At 41.1% G+C, this 23,530-nt stretch overlaps 1 long non-coding RNA gene across 1 annotated transcript in view; it reads left to right on the forward strand.

Annotated features, from left to right (window-relative positions):
- Positions 1-761: 761 nt before the first annotated feature.
- The window catches only part of LOC117195800 (uncharacterized), a 37,582-nt gene continuing 14,813 nt past the window's right edge, over positions 762-23,530 (forward strand). The window contains exons 1-2 of the long non-coding RNA XR_004475612.2: positions 762-877; positions 5,997-6,123. This is a non-coding gene — a long non-coding RNA (uncharacterized LOC117195800). The remainder of the gene's footprint in view (positions 878-5,996; positions 6,124-23,530) is intronic.

The raw sequence follows: 23,530 nt of genomic DNA on the forward strand, positions 1-23,530 counted from the left end.
GGTAGGTTGTATATTTCTAGGAGTTTTTCTATTTTTTTTTCTAGGTAAAACAAGTTTGCATATGATGGTTAATAGTAGTCTCTGATTGTCCTTTGTATTTCTGTAGCATCATTGTAATGCCTTTATATGTATGTGTTTGTTTTATTTATTATTCATTCATTCTCTTTTTCTTAGTTGTTCTAGCTAACAGTTTGTCAGTTTTGTTTATCTTTTCCAAAAAAACTCAATATAATTTATTTTTCTACTATTTTTGTAGTCTCTATTACTTTATTTTTATTGTAGTATAGTTGATTTACAATGTTCTGTTAGTTTCAGGTGTAAAGTGAATCAGTTATACATATAGCCACTCTTTTTTAGATTCTTTTCCCATATAGATCACTACAGAATATTGAGTAATTTCCTATGCTATAAAGTAGGTCCTTCTGTTAGTTTTATAACTGTTCTAATCCTTATTATTTACTTCATTCTGCCAACATTGGGCTTAGTTTGTTCTTTTTCTAGTTCCTTTAGTTGTAAAGTTAGGTTCTTTGATTGAGTTTTTTTCAGAGACAAAAGATTTTATTACTTATGGCACAGCAAACATGAACGTAATACTGTATTGGTTCCCCTCCCCCACACCCCAGTTGCCCCTGTGATGACACAGAGGGGTCCAGTTGCTTCTCCTCCCCCACACCCCAGTTGCCCCTGCGATGACACAGAGGGGTCCAGTTGGGTGCTATGCATGTACTCGGTTATGTTACACTGAGGAGCGCTGAGTTTGAGGACTCCACTGCTTTTAAAATGAGAGGTTAGCAAGCTTCCTGTTTGTCTGAGGGAGAGACATTACCTCATTCCTCAAGGCCGTGCATTACAGGCACACTCCCGAGAAATGGCCCAGGTGAAGTGCTGTCAGGGCATGCACTCTTTTTCTTCCTTTCTTTTTTTTTTTAATTGAAGAATATTTGAGGTACACTATTATGTTAGTTTCAGACGTACAACATAGTGATTCAGCATTTAAGTATATTACAAAACGATCATCTTTATGAGTCTAGTAACAGTCTGTACCCATCCACAGTTACTGCAATATCATGAACCATATTCTTTTTGCTGTATATTAAATTCTTGTCAATTTTTATCATATAACTGGAATTTTGTACTTCTTATACCCCTTTACCTGTCTTGTCCGAGACCCACTCACCTCCCCTTTAGCAGCCACCAGTTTGTTCACTGTGTCTGTAAGCCTGGTTTTGTTGTGTTTGTTTTGTTTTTAGATTACATGTATAAGCGAGATCATGTGGTATTTGTCTTTCTCTATGTGACTTACTTCGCAAAGCATAATACTCTCTAAGTCCATCCATGTTGTCACAAATGGAAAGATTTCATCTTTTTATTGCTGAGTAATATATAACTATATATGTATGTTTGTATACCCATATCTACACATATATATGTATCTATGTGTATATGAATGTATGTATCAGTATCTATGTGTCTATGTGTGTGTATGTATCTATATGTATATGTATGTATATCTGTGTATGTGTGTCATGTGTGTATTCATATGTATATATGTGTACATATGTATATATATCAATATCACTTTTTTAATCAATTTTTCTATCATTGAACATTTAGGTTGCTATCATATTATTGGCTATTGTAAGTTATGTTGCAATGAGCATAGGGATGCGTATATCTCTTTAAATTAGTTTTTTGCTTTGTTTTGTTTTCTTTGGATAAATAACCAAAATTGGAATTGCTAAGTCGTATGGTAGTTTTATTTTTTTATGTTTTCAGAGCCCTTCGTAATGTTTTCAATAGTGGCAGCGCTGATTTACATCCTTAGCAGCAGTGCAGGTGAGCACTCTTTTCTCCACATCCTCAGCAGCACCTCTTAATTGTTGTCATTTTTAGGATGGCCATTCTGACAACTGTAAGGTGATATCATTTTGTGGTTTTGATTTGCATTTCCCTGATGATTAGTGATGTTGAGCATGTTTCCATGTGCCTTTTATCTGTTTCTTTTTTTTCCCTCAAAAAGAGTATTCAGATCCTCTACCCAATTGTTTTTACTTTTATTTTATTTTATTTTTGCGGTACGCGGGCCTCTCACTGTTGTGGCCTCTCCCGTTGCGGAGCACAGGCTGCGGACGCACAGGCTCAGTGGCCATGGCTCACAGGCCCAGCTGCTCCGCGGCATGTGGGATCTTCCCAGACCGGGGCATGAACCCGTGTCCCCTACATCGGCAGGCGGACTCTCAACCAGTGCGCCACCAGCAAAGCCCTTATTTTATTTATTTATTAAAATTATAGTTTATTTACAATATATCAGCTTCAGGTGTATAGTATAGTGATCCAGGATATTTTACAGTTTACACTTGATTAAAAATTTTTTACAGGATAATGGCTATAATTCCCTGTCCTCTACAATATATCTTTGTTGCTTATCTATTTTATACATAGTAGTTTGTACCTCTTAATCCTTTGCCCCTCCCCTGTTACCTGTCCCACTGGTAACCACTAGTTTGTTTATAGATCTGTGAGTCTGTTTCTGTTTTGCATGTACATTCATTTGTATTATTGTTAGATTCCACATATAAATGATGTCACACAGTGTCTTTCTCTGACTTACTTCATTAAGCATAATATTCTCGAGGTCCATCCACATTGCTGCAGATGGCAGAATTTCATACTTTTTATGGCTGTGTGATATTCCACTGTACATATGTACCATATCTTCTTTATCCATTTGTCTGTTCATGGGCATTTCGTTTGCTTTCATATCTTGGCCATTGTCAGCAGTGCTGCTATGAACATTGGGGTTTATGTATCTTTTTGAATTAGTGTTTTCATATTTTTCCTGGATAGGTACCCAGGAGAGTTATTGACAGATCATATGGTAGTTGTATTTTTAGTTTTTTGAGAAACCTCCATCCCATATTCCATAGTGCCTGCAACAATTTACAATCCTACCCACAGTGTAGAAGGGTTCACTTTTCTCCATATCCTCCCCCAAATTTGGTATTTGTAGACATTTTGATGAGAGCTCCTTTGACAGGTGTGAGGTTGATCTCTCATGGTTGTTTTGGATTGAACTTCTCTAATAGTGATGTTGAGCATCTTTTCATCTGCCTTTTAGCCATCTGTATGTCTTCTTTGGAAAGATGTCTATTCATGTCTTATCACCGTTATTGATTGTGGTGGTCTTTTTTTGTGTGAGTGATATTGAATTGTATGAACCATTTATATATTTTGGATATTAACCTTTCATCAGTCATATCATTTACAAATATTTCCTTCCATTTTGCACTTTGACTTTTGATTTTGTTGATGGTTTTCATTGATGTGCAAAAGCTCTTAAGTTCATTTAGTGCCCATTAGTTTATTTTTGCTTTTATTTCTTTTGCCTTAGAGTCCAGATCCAAAAATAATATTGCTACAATTTATGTTAAAGAGTGTTCTGCCTGTGTTCTCTCCTAGAAGTTTTATGGTTTGGTGTATTACATTTAGGTCCTTAATACATTTTTTAAAATATTTATTTATTTATTTTTGGCTGCGTTGGGTCTTCGTTGCTGTGCGTGGGCTTTGTCTAGTTGTGGCGAGCAGGGGCTGGCTACTCTTCGTTGCGGTGTGTGGGCTTCTCATTGAGGTGGCTTCTCGTTGCAGGGCATGGGCTCTAGGCATGTGGGCTTCAGTAGTTGTGGCTCGCGGGCTGTAGAGCACAGGCTCAGTAGTTGTGGCACACGGGCTTAGCTGCTCCGTGGCATGTGGGATTTTCCTGGAGCAGGGATCGAGCCCGTGTCCCCTGCATTGGCAGGTGGATTCTTATCCACTACACCACCAGTGAAGCCCCTCCTTAATATATTTTGAATTTATATTTCTGTCTGGTGTGAGGAAATGTTCTAAATTAATTATTTTACATGTAGCTGTCCAGTATTCCCAGCACCACTTATTGAAGAGACTGTCTTTTCTCCATTGTATATTCTTGCCTCCTTTGTAGTAGATTTATTCATCATAAGTGTGTGGGTTTTTTTCTGGGGTCTCTCTTCTATTCCATTGATCTGTGTGTCTGTTTTTGTGATTGTTGTAGCTTTGTAGTCAGGGAGCATGCTACCTCAAGCTTTGGTCTTTTTTCTCAGGATTGCATTTGCAATGTGGGTATTTTGTGGTTCTGTGTTTATTTTGGGATTATTTCTTCTGTTTGTGAACAATACCATGGGTATTTTGATAGGGATTTCTTTAAATCTGTAGATTGCTTTGAGTAATATGGTTATTTTAAAAAGATTAATTCCTCTGATCCAGGAGCATGGGGTATCTTTTCATTTATTTGTGTCATCTTCAGTTTCCTTCATTGGTGTCTTATACTTTTCAGGATATAACTCTGTGGTTAAATTTATTCCTAGGTATTTTATTATTTTTGGTACAATCATAAATTTTTTTCTTAACTTCTCTGTTAGTTTATTAGTGCAGAGAAAAATAACATTTCTGTATATTAATTTTGTATACTTCAATGAAAATAAAATTAACAAATGGGACCTCATTAAACTTAAAAGCTTTTGCACAGCAGAGGAAACCATAAACGAGATGAAAGGATAATCCTCAGAATGGGAGAAAATATTTGCAAATGAAGCAACTGACAAAGGATTAATCCCCAAAATATACAAACAGCTCATGCAGCTCAATATCAAAAAAACAACCCAATAAAAAAATGGGCAGAAGACCTAAATAGATATTTCTCCAAAGAAGACATACAGATGGCCAACAAACACATGAAAAGATGCTCAACATCACTAATTATTAGACAAATGCAAATCAAAACTACAATGAGGTATCACCTCTCACCCATCAGAATGGCCATCATAAAAAAATCTAGAAACAATAAATGCTGGAGAGGGTGTGGAGAAAAGGGAATCCTCCTGCATTGTTGGTGGGAATGTAAATTGATACAGTTACTATGGAGAACAGTATGGATGTTCCTTAAAAAACTAAAAATAGAACTGCCATATGACACAGCAATCCCACTACTGGGCATATACGCAGAGAAAACCATAATTCAAAAAGACACATGCACCCCAGTGTTCATTGCAGCACTATTCACAATAGCCAGGACATGGAACCAACCTAAGTGTCCATCGACGGATGAATGGATAAAGAAGATGTGGTACATATGTACAATGGAATATTCGTCAGCCATAAAAAGGAATGAAATTGGGTCATTTGTAGAGACATGGATGGACCTAGAGAATGTCATACAGAGTGAAGTTAAGTCAGAAAGAAAAAAACAAATATCGTATATTGACATATATATGTGGAATCTAGAAAAATGTTATAATTGATCTTATTTGCAAAACAGAAATAGAGACACAGACGTGGAGAACAAACATGGACACCAAGGGAGGGAGGGGGCGTGGAAAGAATTGGGAGATTGGGATTGACATATATACACTAATGATACTATGTATAAAATACATAACTAATGAGAACCTACTGTATAGCACAGGGAACTCTATTTGGTGCTCTGTGGTGACTTAAGTGGGAAGGAAATCCAAAAAAGGGGATATATGTGTACATAGAGCTGATTCACTTTGCTGTACAGAAGAAACTAACACAACATTATAAAGCAGCTATACTCCAATAAAAATTAATGAAAAAAAGAAAAAAATATGTATACTTCAAATTTACTGAGTTTATTTATGCTAATAATTTGTTGGTGAGGTCTTTAGGGTTTTCTCTACATATTATCATGTCATCTGCAAACAGTGACAGTTTTACTTCCTTTACAAATTAGATCCTATTTTGTATTTTTATTGTTGTTTTTTTTGCTGTGGCTAGAACTACTAATACTGTGTTGAATAAAAGTGGTGAGAGTGGGCATCCTTGTCTTGTTCCTGTTAGAGGAAATGCTTTCAGCTTTTCACTGTTAAGTATGATGTTAGGTCTGCTTTTGTCATTTATACCCTTTATTCTATGTATGTATGTATGTATATATGTATTTATTTATTTATTTTTTTTTTTAGGCCATACCACGCAGCATGTGGGATCCTAGTTCCTGGACCACGGATTGGACCAGCACCCTCTGCAGTGGAATTGCGAATTTCTAACCACTGGGCTGCCAGGGAAGTCCCTTTCCTTTATTATAAAAAGGTATGTTGCCTCTATATTCACTTTGTTGAGAGTTTTTTTTTTAATTTTTAAAATTTATTTTTGGCTGTGTTGGGTCTTTGTTGCTGCGCTTGGGCTTTCTCTAGTTGCGGCGAGCGGGGGCTACTCTTCGTTGCGGTGCATAGGCTTATTGCGGTGGCTTCTCGTTGTGGAGCATGGACTCTAGGCGTGCGGGCTTCAGTAGCTGCAGCATGCGGGCTCAGTAATTGCAGCCTGCAGGCCCTAGAGCATGCAGGCTTCAGTAGTTGGGGCATGTGGGCTCAGTAGTTGTGGTGCATGGGCTGTAGGGAGTTTGGGCTTCAGTAGTTGTGGCACACAGGCTCAGTAGTTGCGGCTCATGGGCTCTAGAGCGCAGGCTCAGTAGTTGTGGCGCATGGGCTTAGTTGCTCGGTGGCATGTGGGATCTTCCCAGACCAGGGATTGAACCCGTGTCCCCTGCATTGGCAGATGGATTCTTAGCCACTGCGCCACCAGGGAAGTCTCACGAGTTTTTATCATAATTCAAATGTTGAATTTTGTTGAATTTGCCAAATGCTTTTGCTGGAGGTATGAATATGATCATATGTTTTATCCTTTGTTCTGCTAATCTGGTGTGTTACTTATTTGATAAATGTTCATTTATTCTTCTTAATGTTGAATTTCAGTTTCGTACCATTGTGGTTGGAAATGATACTTGATATGATTTCAGTCTTCTTGGATTTTTGAAGACTAGTTTCGCGGCTTAATATTTGACCATCGCAGGAAATGTTCTATGTCCTTAAGAAGAATGGAAATTTGCTGCTGTTGAGTGGAATGTACTATATGTCTGTTAGTTTCACTTGATATCAAGTGTGTGTTCATGTTCAATGTTTCCTGATTAATATTCTGTCCGGATGAGCTATACAGTGTTGAAAGTTGGGTATTGATGTTTCTTACCATTATTTAATTTCTGCACATTTTCAGCTTCATATGTGTTAATATTTTCTTTATATGTTTAGAGGCTCCAATGCTGGATACATACATATTTATAATTGTCATAATTGATTGATGAATTAATCCCTTTATCATTTATGATAACCTTTTCTTTGAGAGGTTTGTCCTAAAGTCTTTTTTGCCTGATGATAGACTAGTCAGGCAAGTATCATTTGCATGGAATATCTTTTTTCCAATCATCCAGTTTTATCCTATATATGGATTTAAAGTTAACATAAATATTTTGTACACAGTATATAATTGTACTTTTAAAAATCCACTCAGCCACCCTATGGATTATTTAAATTGAAGTATAGTTGATTTACAATGTTACATTAGTCTCAGGGGAACAACATATGGATTTAATATTTTTATAGATCACAGTTAAAGTTATTACAAAATAATGGCTATATTTCCCTGTGTTGTATGATATATCCTTGTTTGTTTATTTTATACATAGGGGTACTGGATTAAGAGAAACAAACTACTGTCTCTCCCTCCCCCCTTCACTCGCCCCACCGGTAACCACTAATTTGTTCTCTGTGAGTCTATTTCTGCATTTTTTAGATTCCACATAGAAGTGAAAACATAGAGTATTTGTCTTTCTGTAACTTACTTCACTAGGTATAAATATTCCAGGCCCATCCACATTGTTGCGAGTGGCAGAATTCTGTTTTTGCTTTTTGCAGGCATCTCCGTATTGTTCTCTGTGGTGCTCTTAGCATTTTACATCCCACCAACAGCATGGGAGGGTTCCCTTTTCTCCACACCCCCTCCGGTATGTATTGTTTGTAGACTTTTTGATGATGGCCATTCTGACTGGAGATAGGTGATACCTCATAGTTTTGATTTGCATGTCTCAAATAATTTGAGATGTTGAGCATCTTTTCATGTTTTTTTTTTAAAGTGTGAGAAAAAGTTACCGTTGAAGTTGGCTTTTTGAAAGTCTTACCATTTTGAATTTTTTTTAATACCTACCACAGGACATTTTTTTGAGGGCAGGTGTCATTTGCACCCTAGCAGTCCTTGCTGATATTAAGTGCCCACAAGCACATGTTTTAAAGTTGCTGTTGTGGAAATGGCCACAGGTGGTAGGATTTATTCATGCTCCACTCTGGTTACCCGGGTAAGCACTGCCATTGTGGAAGTCGGGTTCCTGGGTTGTACATTAGTGTGCACTGTGCCGGAACAAACACCCAAAATCCTGTGTCTCATTACTTCTTGTTTTTTGTTAATTTTTACTTTTTGTTAGAGTTGATTTACAGTATTGTGCTTGTAGGCGTACAGAATCTTGTTCAGTTATATGTATTCATATGTCTGTTCACCTTCGGATTCTTTTTCCATATAGGTTATTAGAGAGTGTTGAGTAGACTTCCCTGTGTTATACAGTAGTTTCTATTGATTATCTGTTTTATATATATTGGTGTATATAGGTTTTCCCCAACATCCTAATTTGTCCCTTCCCCCGACCTCTCCCGTTGGGTAGCCATAAGTTTCTTTCCTGTCTGCGAGTCTCTCTCTCCCTCTCTCTCTTTTTTTTTTTTGGCTGCACTGTGCGGCATGCAGGATATTAGTTCTCCCAACACTAGGGATCAAAGCTGCGCCCCCTGTAGTGGAAGCTCGGATTCTTAACCATTGGACCACCAGGAAAGTTCCTGTTTCTTTCTTGTAAATTAGTTCATTGGTGTCAGTTTTTAACTTCCACCTATAAGTGGTATCATGATATGTGTCTTTCTCTTTCTGACTTACTTCACTCAGTATGATCATCTCTAGGTCCATCTCTATTGCTGCAAATGGCATTCTTTAGTTCTTTTTCATTTCTGAGTAATACTTCATTGTGAACATGTACCTTTTCTTCTTTATCCATTCATCTCTCGATGGCCATTTTGGTTGCTTCCAGTCTTGGCTATGGTCAGTGGTGCTGCAGTGCATGTTTAGTGCATGTAGCTTTTCCGGTTCTGATTTTCTCTTGATATATGCCCGGGAGTGGGACAGCTATATCCTATAGTAGCTCTGTCTTTATCTTTTCAAGTCACCTCCATACTGTTCTCTATAGAGGCTGTTATCACCTTAGATCCCACCAGAAGCACAGGAGGGTTCCCTTTTCTCTAAGCCCTGTCCAGCATTTATGGTTTGTAAACTTTTTGATGATGGCTGTTCTGACTGGTGCAGGTGATACCTCGTTGTAGTTTTGAGTTACATGTCTCTAATATATCGTGATGGTGAGCATCATTTCATGCGCTTTTTAAAAAAAACATTTTGAGTAGTATTTACCTGTTGATATCGTCTTCATGAAAGTCTGCGATTTTTAGGATTTTTTTTTTTTTAAGGATACTTATCCCCAGAAATTTTTTGAGGGCTGGTATCTTTTATAGCCCAACAGTGCTTGTGAATATCAAGTCCCCATAAGCAATAGTTTTAAAGTTGCTGTTGCGGGAAAGGGCCACAAGGCGGCAGCATTTCCTCCAAGACCAACTCTGGTTATCCAGGCAACCAGAGCCATTGTGGAAGTCGGGTTCCTGGATTGTACATGAGTGTGGAATATGCCAGAACAAACACCCAAAAGCGCGTATCTCATCACTTCTTGTTTTTTTTTTTCTAATTTAAGGTTTATTTTTTCTTTGAGTAACAGCAGTATGCAATGTTCTGTGTTTCGTAGGTGTACAGATTTTTTTCATTTATACGTACAAATATATCTATTCATTTTTGTATTCTTTCCCTTGTAAGTTATTCCAGAGTGTTGAGCAGACGTACCTTGGTATACTTAGGTCCCGGCTGATTATCGAATTTATACGTAATAGTTTGTATTTGTTAATCCCAGCCTCCTAATTTATCCCTTTCCCACATCTTTCCCCTTTGGTAAGCATAAGTTTTTGTTTTCTAAGTCTGTGAGACGTTTTCTATTTTGTCAGTTCATTGGTGTGAATTTTCAGATTCCACCTATAAGTGGTATTATATGGTACTTTTCTTTCGGATTCTGATCTAACTTAGTATGATTATCTCTGGGTTTGTCTGTGCTCCTGCAAATGGCATTGTTTCATTCACTGTCAGTCCCGAGTAATAGTCGGTTGTGTGCTTGTACCGCTTCTTGATCCATTCACCTGTCGATGGATATTTTGGTTGCTTCAAGGTCTTGGGTATTGTAAGTGGTGCTGAAGTTCACATTTGGGTGCAGGTTTTCTGTCAAATTCTGGTTTTCTCTGAATGTACTCTTAGGAGTGGGACTCCCAGATCATACGGCAGCTGTATATTTACCTGTTAAAGGCGCTTCCATATTCTCTACAGTGGCTGTTAACATTTACATCCCACCTGCAATATAGGAGGGTCCCTTTTTCTCCAACCCAATCCAGCATTTATTGCTTGTAGACATTTTGATAATGGCCATTCTGACTGCTGTGAGGTGATACTTCGTTGTAGTGTTGATTTGCATGTCTTTAATTATTTGTGAATCATTTCATGGGCTTTTTTTTAACAGTGTGAGTAGTATTTACCTGTTGATATTGTCTTCATGAAACTCTACCCTATTTTGGTTTTTTTTTAAGAATACGTACCCCCAGAAAGTTTTTGAGGGCTGGTATCTTTCACAGCCCAGCAGTGCGTGTGAATATGAAGTCCCCATTACCGATAATTTGAAAGCTGCTGTTGCAGGAAACGGCCACAAGGCAGCAGGATTTCTTCCAAGACCGACTCTGGTTCGTGTTTTGGGGTTATAGATTAGAGTGAAATGTGGCAGAACAAACAACCAAAGCTTCTGTCTCATCACTTCTTTTTTTAAAATTTTTATTTTTGGGGCAGTAACAGTGATATACAATGTTCTGTGTTTTGTAGGTGCCCAGAATCTTTTTCATTTATGTGTAGACATACATCTACTCATCTTTAGAGTCTCCTTCCTTATAGGTTATTCCAGAGTGTTGAGCAGACCTACCGTGGTATACTTAGGTCCCTGCTGATTATCGAAATCATACGTAATAGTTTGTGTCTGTTAATCCCAGCCACTTAATTTACATTTCCCCACTTCTTTTCTCTTTGGCAACCGTAAGTTTAGTTTTTAAGCCTGTGAGGCTTTTTCTGTTTTGTCAGTTAGCTCATGGTTGGGAATTGTTAGATTCCATCTATAAGTGATATCATATGATACTTGTCTTTCTGATTCTGACTTACTTCACTTACTATGAATATGTCTGGTTTCATCTGTGTTCCTGCAAATGGCATTATTTCCTCCTTTGTCATGCGGGAGTACTATTCCTTGTGTGCATGTACCAGTTCTCCTTAATCCGTTCATCTGGTGATGGGCATTGGGGTTGCTTCCAGGTCTTCGCTATTGTAAGTGGTGCTGTAGTGCACATTTGTGTGCCTGTTTCACTTGGAATTCTTTTTTTCTCTGGATATGCTCTTAGGATTGGGACTCCCAGATCATACGGCAGCTGTATTTTTACCTTTTAAATGCACTTCCCTTTTGTTCCCTGTGTTGGCTGTTACCATTTACATCCCACCTGAAACACAGGATGCTCCGCTTTTCGCCTCACCCACTCCAGCATTTATTGTTTGTAGATATTTTGAAAATGGCCATTATGACTGCTGTGAGGTGATACCTCCTTGTAGTTTTGATTTTCATGACTGTAATAATTCATGATATTGAGCATCATTTCATGTGCTTTTTGTTTTTTTAAACAGTGTGAGTAGTAATTATCTTTTGATAGCATCTTCATGAAAGTCTTCCCTTCTTTAAAAAAAATTTTTTTTGATTACTTACCCCTGGAAATTTTTTGAGGGCTGGTGTCTTTTACAGCCCTGCAGTCCTTGTGAGTATTAAGTCTGCATAAGCAATCGTTTCAAAGTTGCTGTTTCAGGAAACGGCCACAAGGAGGCAGGATTTCTTCGGAGCCCACTTATGGTCACTGGCAAGCAGAGCCTTAGTGGATGTGGCGTTTTGGGGCTGCAAATTGGGGTGGAATGTGCCAGAACAAACACTGAAAGGCTTGTGTCTCATCACTTCTTGGTTTCTTTTCAATTCAGTTTTTATTTTTTATTGAAATAACAGTGATACACAATGGTGTGTGTGTTGTAAGGGCAGAGAATGTTTTTAGTGTCTACATAAGCATATGTCTGTTCATCATCAGAGTCCTTTCCCATATAGGTTATTACAGAGTGTTGGGTGGACCTCCCTTGGTACACCTCAGTCCTTGTTGATCATCTGTTTTACATGTAATATGTAATCCCAACTATCTACATTATGGCTTCCACACATCTGTCCCCTTTGGTAACCATAAGTTTGTTTTTGAAGTCTGTGAGATAGTTTTGTTTTGTCAGTTAGTTCCTTGGTGTAAATTGTTAGATTCCACCTATAAGTGATGTCATATGATACTTGTCTTTCTAATTCTGACTTATGTCACTTAGTATGATTATCTCTGGGTTTATCTAGGTTCCTGCAGTTGGCATTATTTCATTCATTTACATGGTGGATTCATACTCCATTGCCTACATGTACCACTTCTTTATCCATTCACGTCTCGATGGACATTTGGGCTGCTTCCAGGTCTTGGCTGTTGTACGTGGTGCTGCAGTGCACGTTTGGGTGCATGTTTTTTTTCCATTCTGGATTTCGGTGTATGTACTCTTAGGCGCCGGACTGCTGGATCATATGATATCTCTATTTTTACCTTGTAAAGACATCGCCATACTACGCTCTATACTGGCTTTTACCATTTCCATCCCACCAGCACCATAAGAAGGTTCCCTTTTTCCATGCCTTCTCCACCATTTATATTTTGTAGACCTTTTGATGATGGCCATTCAGACTGGGGCAAAGTGACACCTCATTCTAGTTTTGATATGCGTGTCTCTAGTAATTCAAAATATTGAGCATCTTTTCATGTGCTTTCTTTTTCTTTTAAACAGTCTGAGTAGTATTTACTAGTTGACGATGTCTTCTGGATAGTCTGCCCTGTTTTTAATTATTTTCGATTACTTAACCCTGGACATTTTTGGATGGCAGGTATCATTGAGAGCCCCGCAGTCCTGGTGAATATATGAAGTGCTCATAAGCAGTCGTCTTCAGGTTGCTATTGCGGGAAATGGCCACAAGGCGGCAGGATTACCTCCTGCCCATCTGTGGTTACCCAGGCAATCAGAGCCTGAGGGCATGTCCTGTTTGGTGGTTGTCACTTAGAGCGGAATGTGCCAGGACCAACAGCCAACAGCTTGTGTCTCCTTATCTTTTTTTAAATTCAATTAATTTTTATTTTTCATTGGAGTAACAGTGATACACAACGTCGCGTGTGCTGTAAGCGTCCAGAAGTTTTCAGTTATACATGGACATACATCTATTCATCTTTGGAATCTTTCCCCACACAGGTTTTTACAGGTTGGCGATAGAACTTCTTGGTACACATAGGTCCTTGCTGATTATCTTTTTTTTTTTTTTTTTTTTTTTTTTTTTGCGGTACGCGGGCTTCTCACTGCCGTGGCCTCTCCCGTTGCGGAGCACAGGCTCCGGACGCGCAGGCTCAGCGGCCATGGCTCACGGGCCCAGCCGCTCCGCGGCATGTGGGATCTTCCCGGACCGGGGCACGAACCCGCGTCCCCTGCATCGGCAGGTGGACTCCCAACCACTGCGCCACCAGGGAAGCCCATACTTTGAAATTTTAAAATTGAAGTCTAGATAATTTACAATATTGTGTTAGGTTCAAGCATACAGCATAATGATTCGGTATTTTTTTATTATTATTCAGATCATACCCCATTACAGGTTATTACCATATAATGAGTATAATTCCCTGTGCTATACAGTAAATACTTGTTGTTATCTATTTAATATTTAGTAGTTTGTATCTGTTAATTCCATACCCTGATTTGTCCTTCCCCTTTCCCTTTTTCTACCCTTCAATAACCATACCTGCTGGAAATCATATTCTTAGAAGTATCCAGTTTTGATCCTTAATTAAACTGTGGTTAAGAGGTATTTGCTTGTTAATGGTAATTGACAGTTGAAGTTTATTTGAGCCCTGTAATGGCCTTTTTTTTTTTTGGTGGTACGCGGGCCTCTCACTGTTGTGGCCTCTCGTGTTGCGGAGCACAGGCTCCGGACGCGCAGGCTCAGCGGCCATGGCTCACGGGCCCAGCCGCTCCGCGGCATGTGGGATCTTCCTGGACCGGGGCACGAACCCGTGTCCCCTGCATCGGCAGGCGGACTCTCAACCACTGCGCCACCAGGGAAGCCCCCCTGTAATGGTCTTAAAGCACCACAGGCATCCTCCTTTTATTACCTTTGAGCATCTGAAGGTTGATCCAGAGAATCAGCATTAAAATCAGTGCCAAAAAAAAGAATCTCCAGCTGGATCTTAGCTGTATTGTCTTGAATGAGTGAAAAGGAAAAACGACGTTTACTGCATGCAATGCTACCCATTCCTTCTTGGGGAAAACTCTTTACCAAGGGGCGTAAGAGAGGGGATGCTTGACCATGGAAGTGCATTATCGAGTTTTCTTACATGCTTCCTCCAAGCCATCTGAGAGGAGGGCTTTTATCACAACTGACTTCCTTCTCTAAAAGGAGTCGCTTTGAGACAGTCTGTCTCTTTCTTCCCCCTCATCCCTCCTCTTCCTTCTCCTTTTTTCTGTCTCCCCCTCCCTCTCTCTCATTCTTCTCTCCCTCTTTATTCCTTCCTTTCTTTTTCTTATCCTATAGAAAATTTGGAAAATATAGAAAACCATAAAGTTAGAAATTATCAAAATCATCTAGAATCCCGTTTCATGGAAAGAATGCTTAATGTTTGGAGTGAAATCGATCATAAGCGAATGTGTGTATGCACAGTCATGCACGCACGTGCGCACATAGGCAATATGTAATTAATTAAAATGGGAAGCTTTAACTTTTAGTGTCTTAAGAACAGTTAAGCAGGTTATTCTTAACTAATAATCCTCTTGTAAGATACAGCCATGGGAAGTGCTCATGTCATTTACAAAAGGGGCTGATGCACTTTCTGAAAGTATATTTCCATAGAGCAACACAGCCTCACTTCCATCTTGAGCATTGTTCTGGGGGTGGGTGGGTAGGTTGTCAGAATCCCCTGTCAAAGGGTGGTTTGGCGTCCGTTCTGCTCTTCCTCCCCCTCTGCCTCTGCTGGGCCGCAGGGGCCGCAGGTAGCTATGGGTAAGGCTCCAGTGAGGCCATTGGGAAACTTGGGTTTGGGGCTGAAGATGTTTAAAACGTGTTCAAGTGAAAACATCGGCTTGGAGACGTCACTTGAAAGCATTGAAAATGTCTTTAGGCCCAAGGGCAGGCTCTGAGCACCACGGTACCCCAAATGAGGCTCTGCGAGGACTGAGAACGGTCCACAGTAAACAGCACCTCCTGCATGAAGTGCTCTAGCTGCACAGTCTCCCTCTTCCCTCAGCCGGGCACTCAGGCTGCCCAGAAGCTGAGCTGTGGACCGGCCGTGCTCCTGGGTGGTCCTTGCTGTCTACAGAGAGAGAGGGGACGGAGCCAGGTGTGTACATGCAGCATCACAGGTCAAAACGCAGCAGTTCTTACAGTGACCTTGCTCCGGGCTCACTACAGCTCTGCCTAGCTGGAAATAAGAGCAGGAGAGAAACTCCCGTGCCAGGACCCAAAGAGCGAAGTCACTTCCGAGCTATTATTATTTTCTGTCAGTAGATGGCACTGTTTTGAATAAGTAGGCTTTGGTTGAGTTACCTTGACAAAGTGGAATAGAGTAAGCTTTCTGTGAATAAAGAGGATTTCGTTGTCATAAATTCCAAAGCTTTGTTATCAAACATAGAAATTGTATAGTAGCAAAAGAACTTTAACTAGGTCTTATAACAACACTGTCCTACAGAGAGATAGTGTGAGCCTACCTGGGTCAAGAAGGGGGAGTAGGAGGGCGGGAGATGCGCCCTGGAGACTGACAGGCTCCTGTGCAACCATGGCTGTAACAAAGACACACATGGAATCAGACAGGAAGGGAAGAGAAGCCATCAGGTCGGGACCTGTGCCCGTGGGAGGGGACTCAGAGGAAAAGGGAGATGACATGCGGTTGGGTGGGGGGGAGTGGAGATCTGTCCTGAGAAGTGAGTGGTTTGAGCCACACATTGGGACCCCTAGCCGTGGGGTCCAACACAAGGAAGACGAGCCCCTTACTCAGTGAAGTAGGTCAGACAGAGAAAGACAAATACTCTATGCTATCCTTTATATGTGGAATCTAAAAAATAAAACGAATGTATATAACAAAACAGAAACAGACTCCTAGATACAGAGAATAAACTAGTGACTACCAGTGGAGATAGGGCTGGGGGAAGGGGTGAGACGGGGTAGGGGATAAGAGATGCAAATTACTGTGTATAAAATAGATAACCAACAAGGATTATTTTATTACATGGAAATATAGCCATTATTTTGTAACAACTTTAACTGGAGTATAATCTATAAAAATATTGAATCACTGTGTTATACACCTGAAACTAAAATAATATTGTAAATTGACTATGCTTCAATAAAAGAATAATTAGAGACAAAAAGAAATATAATGCAAGCCACATATGTACTTTAAAATTTTCTAGAAGCCATATTGGAAAAAGCAAAATGAAAAGTGAAATTAATTTTAATAAAATATTTTATTTAACCCAATATAAATATAAAAATGTAGGACTTCCCTGGTGGCGCAGTGGTTGAGAGTCCGCCTGCCGATGCAGGGGACATGGGTTCGTGCCCCGGTCCGGGAAGATCCCACGTGCTGCGGAGCAGCTGGGCCCGTAAGCCATGGCCACTGAGCCTGCGCATCCGGAGCCTGTGCTCCACAACGGGAGAGGCCACAACAGTGAGAGGCCCGCGTACGGCAAAAAAAAAAAAAAAAAAAAAAAATGTAGTAAAATTCCAACATGTAATAAAAATATTTAGTGAAATGTTTTGCACTCACATGGGCAGTATTTCACTTCCTCAGTAACTTGTAATTAATGGCTGTTTTTTTCCCTTCTTTTCTTCCAGCAAGAGAGGGGTGATTGTCCAGAACAACTGGCCTGAATAGACGTTTCTTCACTTTGATTAGTGTAAACTGTAGTGTTGGATTTGGTCCTTGCGAAAATAGAGTCTTTGTCTACGGGGTGGCGGGGGAAGAATATATATATACACACACACGCACATATATATATAAAACTTATTTACTAAAAGATATATGTATATATAAGTGTATATGTATATGTGTATATCTATACTGATAGCACTTTTCTTCCTGCCTGGAAGACTACAATGCCAGCATCCAGGATAACTACTAGCAAGTACTCTGTCATCCCCTAACCAAATAACTGTTGAATCCCTACTATGCACCAGGCACCGTTCTAACAGATGAGTCCTCCCTGTATTTCTAAGAAGACTGGCATTAGTGAAATGTGTGTATAAACACAGTGTGACTTGCACATTTTTCCATCTGCTCTTTTCCATTCGGTTCATCTGAGAACATTTACGGAGTCCCTCACCTCCTCCAGGAAGTCTGCCAGGTGCTGAGGGTGCACACAGACCAGTGGGGGAGCAGACCTAGGATGGCATAAATGTTATGATTAAAAACATGAGCGTGTAGAAGAGGTTATTAGAGTTAGAAGAGTGCAGGAGATGAGCCCACATCCAGACGAGGGTGCTTGTGCAGAGGAGAGGAAGTGGGCTGTTTCTTGAAGGGTTTGCTGTCTGAGCTGAGACATACCAGGATGAGTGGCAAGGAGGAGTTGGAAGACAGCATCCTCCCAGTGGAGCGAGGGCAGGAGAGAGCAGCGTGAGCGTTTGCTCGGAGGCCTCGGAGAGGGGGGGGTTTGGTGGGAGAGCTACAGTGGGGGGGTTTCCTGGGCTGGGGGGGTGGAGGGCAGGGGATACAAGAGACGAATAACGCTCAGATCATCGAAGTGTCTCGCTCAGCCTCCTTTTGTTACGGATGAGGAAACCGAAGCCTAGAGGGTAAGCAGGTGCCAATCACCTCTCTCATCTTGGGCCCTCCAGTGGCAGCTAAATACTCCAGACACAGGTCTAAGGGTGCTGAAATGAACATAGTCATTGGTGCAGCACTTATTTTAGTGAGCGTGTAATCCCAGCGGCTCTAAGTCTGTCTTTAGTGAGTTTAGATGTTGAGATGGTCTAGGTCATGTGTGAGCAAATACAAAGCGAGGCGGGGATGGAGCGTTCCTAAGTCCGGGGGCGGGGGGGGGGGGCTTAGGGCGGGCACGAGGCCGTTGGCCGCACGTCGTGAACAGAGCGGGTGGAGGAGTGAATGTTCCTGGGCCTGTTGGTTCAGACCCAGCGCCCAGCTACGTGAACGTGGATGCAGAAATGATGCACAGGCGTTCACACGGCCTGCACCGTTGAAAAGGGCAAAGCTGCTTTCACTGAGGCCCTAACCCTTGCTGCCAAGGCCCCGCCCATGGGAGGAAGCCGAGAGTGACTGTCCAATGGGGGGAGAGCCCCGTGAAGCTCCCCACCACCCGCGCAGAGACAGCTGTCCCATTGGCTTTGCTGCTGCGCAGCGTGGGCCCCGCCCGCTGTAAGCAAAGAGGGCAGAGGGGCACGTGTATTTATTGGCCTTGGATATCTAGAAGGAATTTTTAAAAATATTTCAGTATTTATATTTAGTGTTACACTTAAGGGGTCTTTGCTGACCACCTCTTACATTTTCCTTTTGAAGCTCTTCTTTAAAGATCTAAAAATAATTGTATTATTTCTAATAAAATGACGATTCTATTTGGGGGTAGAAAGTCAGACTTTTCTATACATTTTTTTCTTTCTATCTGACTTTTAACAAAGCTGGTGCCCTCTTGAGACGTAAAATGGCCTTCTTGGTGTCTCTTAAATTCCCTGCTTTCCCTCCTCTTTCTCTTTAATTCCAGAGCAGAAGGAAAGCGATTAAGAGAGGCATATTCCTGCTGCCCTTTCCAATTAAAAAAAAAAAAGTCGTTTTCCAAAACCCCCGAAAGCCAGAAACCCGGTATGATTTTTCTTGCTGGTTGGGTTGCACATTTAATCTCCCGGGTTGTTGAATTATTGATGCAGTATTTCTTTTTTCTTAATTTTGTAATACTTCCTGTAAACTCAACTTCACTCTGGGCTTTGATCCTGATTTCACGTTTTATTTTAACCCAGGACGACTATTAATAATGTAACGTCCAAAGCTACATGTTATCAATCTCCTTTGGTGATTTTCAAGGCAACACTGGTTGAAATGAAATTCTCTCCATATCCCTGGATGTTTATTATGGAAGATGCAGCTGCGCTGTTTGTCTGAAGCATAAGCATGACCATATATCAATGTGGCTACCCAGCAAGCACATATGTTAAGGTACAGGTTTACTGGAGGCTGTTCTCTGTAATTGGGTTTAGTAAGTTTGTTTGAATAAAGGTGGCCAAAGGGATTAGTGAGGGTGCTGAGTGGGGGGTTTTCAGTACAGTTGTGCAGGGCCAAGAAATACACCCTCTGCAGTCGAAAAGAAATCGGGCTAAGAGAATTATGTACGTGAGCATCTCGAGGTGTGTATGGCTGACAGAAATCATTGAACATCTGCATCTTTTCCAACGGCTGGAGTGGATGATGGATAGTGGGTGTGGGGAATTGGGAGGTTTTTTTTTTTGCTGTGGTAGATTACAGGAAAAATTTTTTTCTTTTATTTTGGAAAGGGAATTAAAGTTTCTAAATTTGAGGTAGCTTAGCCTGATGGTTCTACAAGTAATGAGCCTAAATTATTAAAATTTCCTATGCTGAATTTAGAGATGCCCAAGAGCCACTAATAATCCCTTCCTTCTCTTCAGCATTTCCTCAAGTGGCCTCTATGTACTTCTGAAAATGAGAACCACAGGTGTCTGTGATGGTATTTTAAGTGTAGGTGTGACACTGGAAGATTCTGTTGCCAGAAAGCTAAGCCTACAGAGCTGGGGAGGCTTGTCTTCTGTGGGAAAGTCTGCTGGGCATACTCACGAGCGGTTCAGCCCGATTGGGACTGAGAACACGGCAAAAATAGTTCTCACTGTTCTGCCCCTGAAGTGCCGCGAAGCACAGGTTCAGAGCAGGCGGGAAGCGCCTTCTGCTCAGTGCTCCTGCTCGTTGGCAATAGTGCACATGCGTTTGCATATGTGTCGGCCAGTAAAGGCCTCCTGTGTCGTGGGGTCATCAGCATTTTGTCGAGGTGCTTGCACGGGTGGGGAGGCATCATTAGGGAGCGTCCCAGGGGCAGCACGCGTGCCTCTGCTCCCATCGCGTTCCTGGACCATTCGCTGTACAATGCTAGGTGCAGAGCGAGTACTGAATGCAGCACAGCATTTAATGCACAAGCAGGTCCACGACACTGAGCATTCTGTGCCGTGGTCTGATTGAAGCTGGAAACAGCTCACACTCGCTCCCCGTTGCACCGCAAGCGTTTCCTCCACGCTGGGTCTCATAGTCTTCCATGACATAGACGATCTCTTACACCTTCCGTGTGTCTTATTTTGCTGATAAACTCTTTCCGAACCTTAGCCATGCTTCCTGAGCTCCCCGAAGCTGGAGGGAACCCAAGCTGCCTCTCGCTGCCTACCTCTGTCTGTGACCTTTGCTCCATCCTCCCCCAGACCCCCACCACACGTCTTTCCTCTGAAGGATTACAGCAGAGTGTGTCTTAGGGCCCCTCCTCCTCTGCCTGCATTTCTTCTCTTCCTTCCTCTTTAGAATGATGAAGCCCCAGACTTTGGCCCTGGGAACTCCACCATGAGCTGTATGCTTCTGCAGTTTAAAGACCCGTTGGTCTCAGAAGCGTTGCACCTTGAGATGTTAGAACTGGAAGATGCCTTTGAGATGCTCCTGCTGCATCTCTTTGGTGTTCAGATGACTGAAGTCACTCAGGAGGCAAAGAACAGGGATGGGACGAAAGGTTCTTGTGACTCCCAGGCCCTGTGCCTCTCTGCTCAGCTGCGCGGCCTCAGGACTCAGCTGCATGGCCTCAGGGCTCTTACCAGAATCTGTCAGGCGGGTGCAGGGGTAGTGCTGGGGCTGTCTCTTGGACCTGCATCCCAAGCACAGTCTTAATTGCCCTGTGGGGGAAGGACTCGGGCTGAAAAGAGAAAGAGGAAAGGAAGACATGGAGGTGGGAGGAGTGGGAGAAAGAGACAGGAAGGTTCTGTGAAAACGGAGGGAAGGCTGATCTCAGGAAGCGTAACGTCCTCAGGGTTCATCCATGTTGCTGCATATAACAGGGCTTCCTTCTTTTTTAAGGCCGAGTAATATTACATTTTATGAATATATCACATTTTCCTTATCTATTCATCTGTTGATGGACATTTACATTGTTTCCACATCTTGCCTGTTGTGAACAGTGCACAGTGAACGTGGGAATGCTAGTATCTCTTTGAAATCCTGATTTCAAGTATTGTGTATAAATACCTAGACGTGGGATTCCTGGGTCATATGGTAGTTCTCTTTTTGTTTTTTTTGAGAAACCCATACTGTTTTCCATAGCAGCTGCACCAGTTTGCACTCCTACCAAGCTTGTAAAAAAACATTCCAGTTTCTGATTCTACTTTATTAAGTATCTAAAATAGTCAACCTCATAGAAGCAAAGAATAGAATGATGATTCCCAGGGGCGAGGGTTAGGGGGAAATGGGGAATTGTTAACCACTGTATGTAAAATTTAGTTATGCCAGATAAACACATTCTAGAGATCTGATACAGAACACTGTGCTGTAGACGACAATGACGTACTGTACATGTGTCTGTTACGAGTGCAGATCTCATGTTAAGTAAGCTTTTTCTTACCAAAAAAGAAAAAAGAAAAAGAAAGAAGTCTAAAAGGACAACTGCACACATTCTCACATCCAAGTTGCTAGTGTTTTCTGTCATGCGTGGTATGATGATGTGCACGTGATGGTGAAATGGTCCCCAGGCTCCTGGCTCTGACTCCATGGTTACTGACCTTGAACTGCCGAGGAATTCTTGGGCATGATTCCATATGATCTGTATCTAAATACAGATATTTTCTTTCCTCTTTTTTTTTAATTTAAAAAATACATTTAGTAGGGAGGTTATGGCTTCCACTAAGCTGGGATTTAGTATTTTGAAATGTGTGAAAGGTTTTTAAACTAGATAAGAAGATCTGTGCTTTTTCCTCTTTACATTTTGAGTCAACTGTATATTTGAGTTTCCACTGCACAGTTGTGTAAGCGTGCTTCTGAGTTTTCCAGGCATCAACAGATAAGACAGAAATAACGGAAAGTAAGCGCCTAGAGATAAGAGCGCTTTGGGAACCTAGTGCTGCAGAAGATGCTGCTGGTTAACATAACCTGCCTCAAACTTTATATTCTAATATATTTTTCTTTGAAAACAACAGAGGACTTTATTCACTCTAAGAAAACAATGCACAAGAAAGAAAATGAAACTATAGTACACTACATAGTTCTGCTGTATGTAATGTTTACAGGATCATGATGTCATAAACACTGTATGTGAGGAAAAGAGGTAAGTTGAATCTTCCCTAGTAGGATTTTTTTTAACATCTTTATTGGAGTAGAATTGCTTTATAATGGTGTGTTAGTTTGTGCTGTATCACAAAGTGAATCAGCTATACGTATACATATATCCCCAGATTATTCTAATATTTTTAATCAAATAAACATCTAATCAAAAGCATTTTTTCAGTTCTCCATATCTGCTTTTTCTAATCTAGGTATCCAGCATGTATTTAAGTCTGTCTTACTCATTAAGATCTTCCTTAAGATTTTGATTGTTTTTACGATACTGTCTCATGCATTTTGACACTGTGGTAATGCACTATATGCTTTTACAATGAGGTCTGTTTATTACAGTCTCCTCCCAGTCACAGGTCTTACGTACAAGATGGTTTACCCTGTTTCTGAGCAGATGCTGCCATCAAGGAGAAAGAACTGTGCCTCAGTAGTTAGGGTTACGCTGTACACTTCAAAGTACCTTAATTGCATTTGAAAATCTGACTCTCAGAGCTCAGGAAAAACACACGTTAGTCCCAATGTAAATTTAAAATTTTACTGAATCAAAGATGTTGAAATTCTTTTTTTTAATTAATTAATTAATTTTTATTTTTGGCTGCCTTGGGTCTTTGTTACTGTGCGCGGGCTTTCTCTAGTTGTGGTGAGCGGGGGCTACTCTTTGTTGCGGTGCGCAGGCTTCTCATTGCAGTGGCTTCTCTTAGTCGCGGAGTACGGGCCGTAGAGCACGCGGGCTTCAGTAGCTGTGGCACGTGGGCTCAGTAGTTGTGGCTCACGGGCTTAGTTGTTCTGCAGCATGTGGGATCTTCCCGGACCAGGGCTCGAACCCGTGCCCCCTGTATTGACAGGCAGATTCTTAACCACTGTGCCACCAGGGAAGCCCTGAAATTCTTATTTACCAAGAACATTCTAGATAGCCATCTGTATGGTATGAGTATTGTGAGGGTCCCTGATGACTAGTGTTGTGTTTTAGGGTCTGTTCTATG

The sequence above is a fragment of the Orcinus orca genome, chromosome 13, assembly GCF_937001465.1.
Source record: "Orcinus orca chromosome 13, mOrcOrc1.1, whole genome shotgun sequence".
NCBI lineage: Eukaryota > Metazoa > Chordata > Mammalia > Artiodactyla > Delphinidae > Orcinus > Orcinus orca.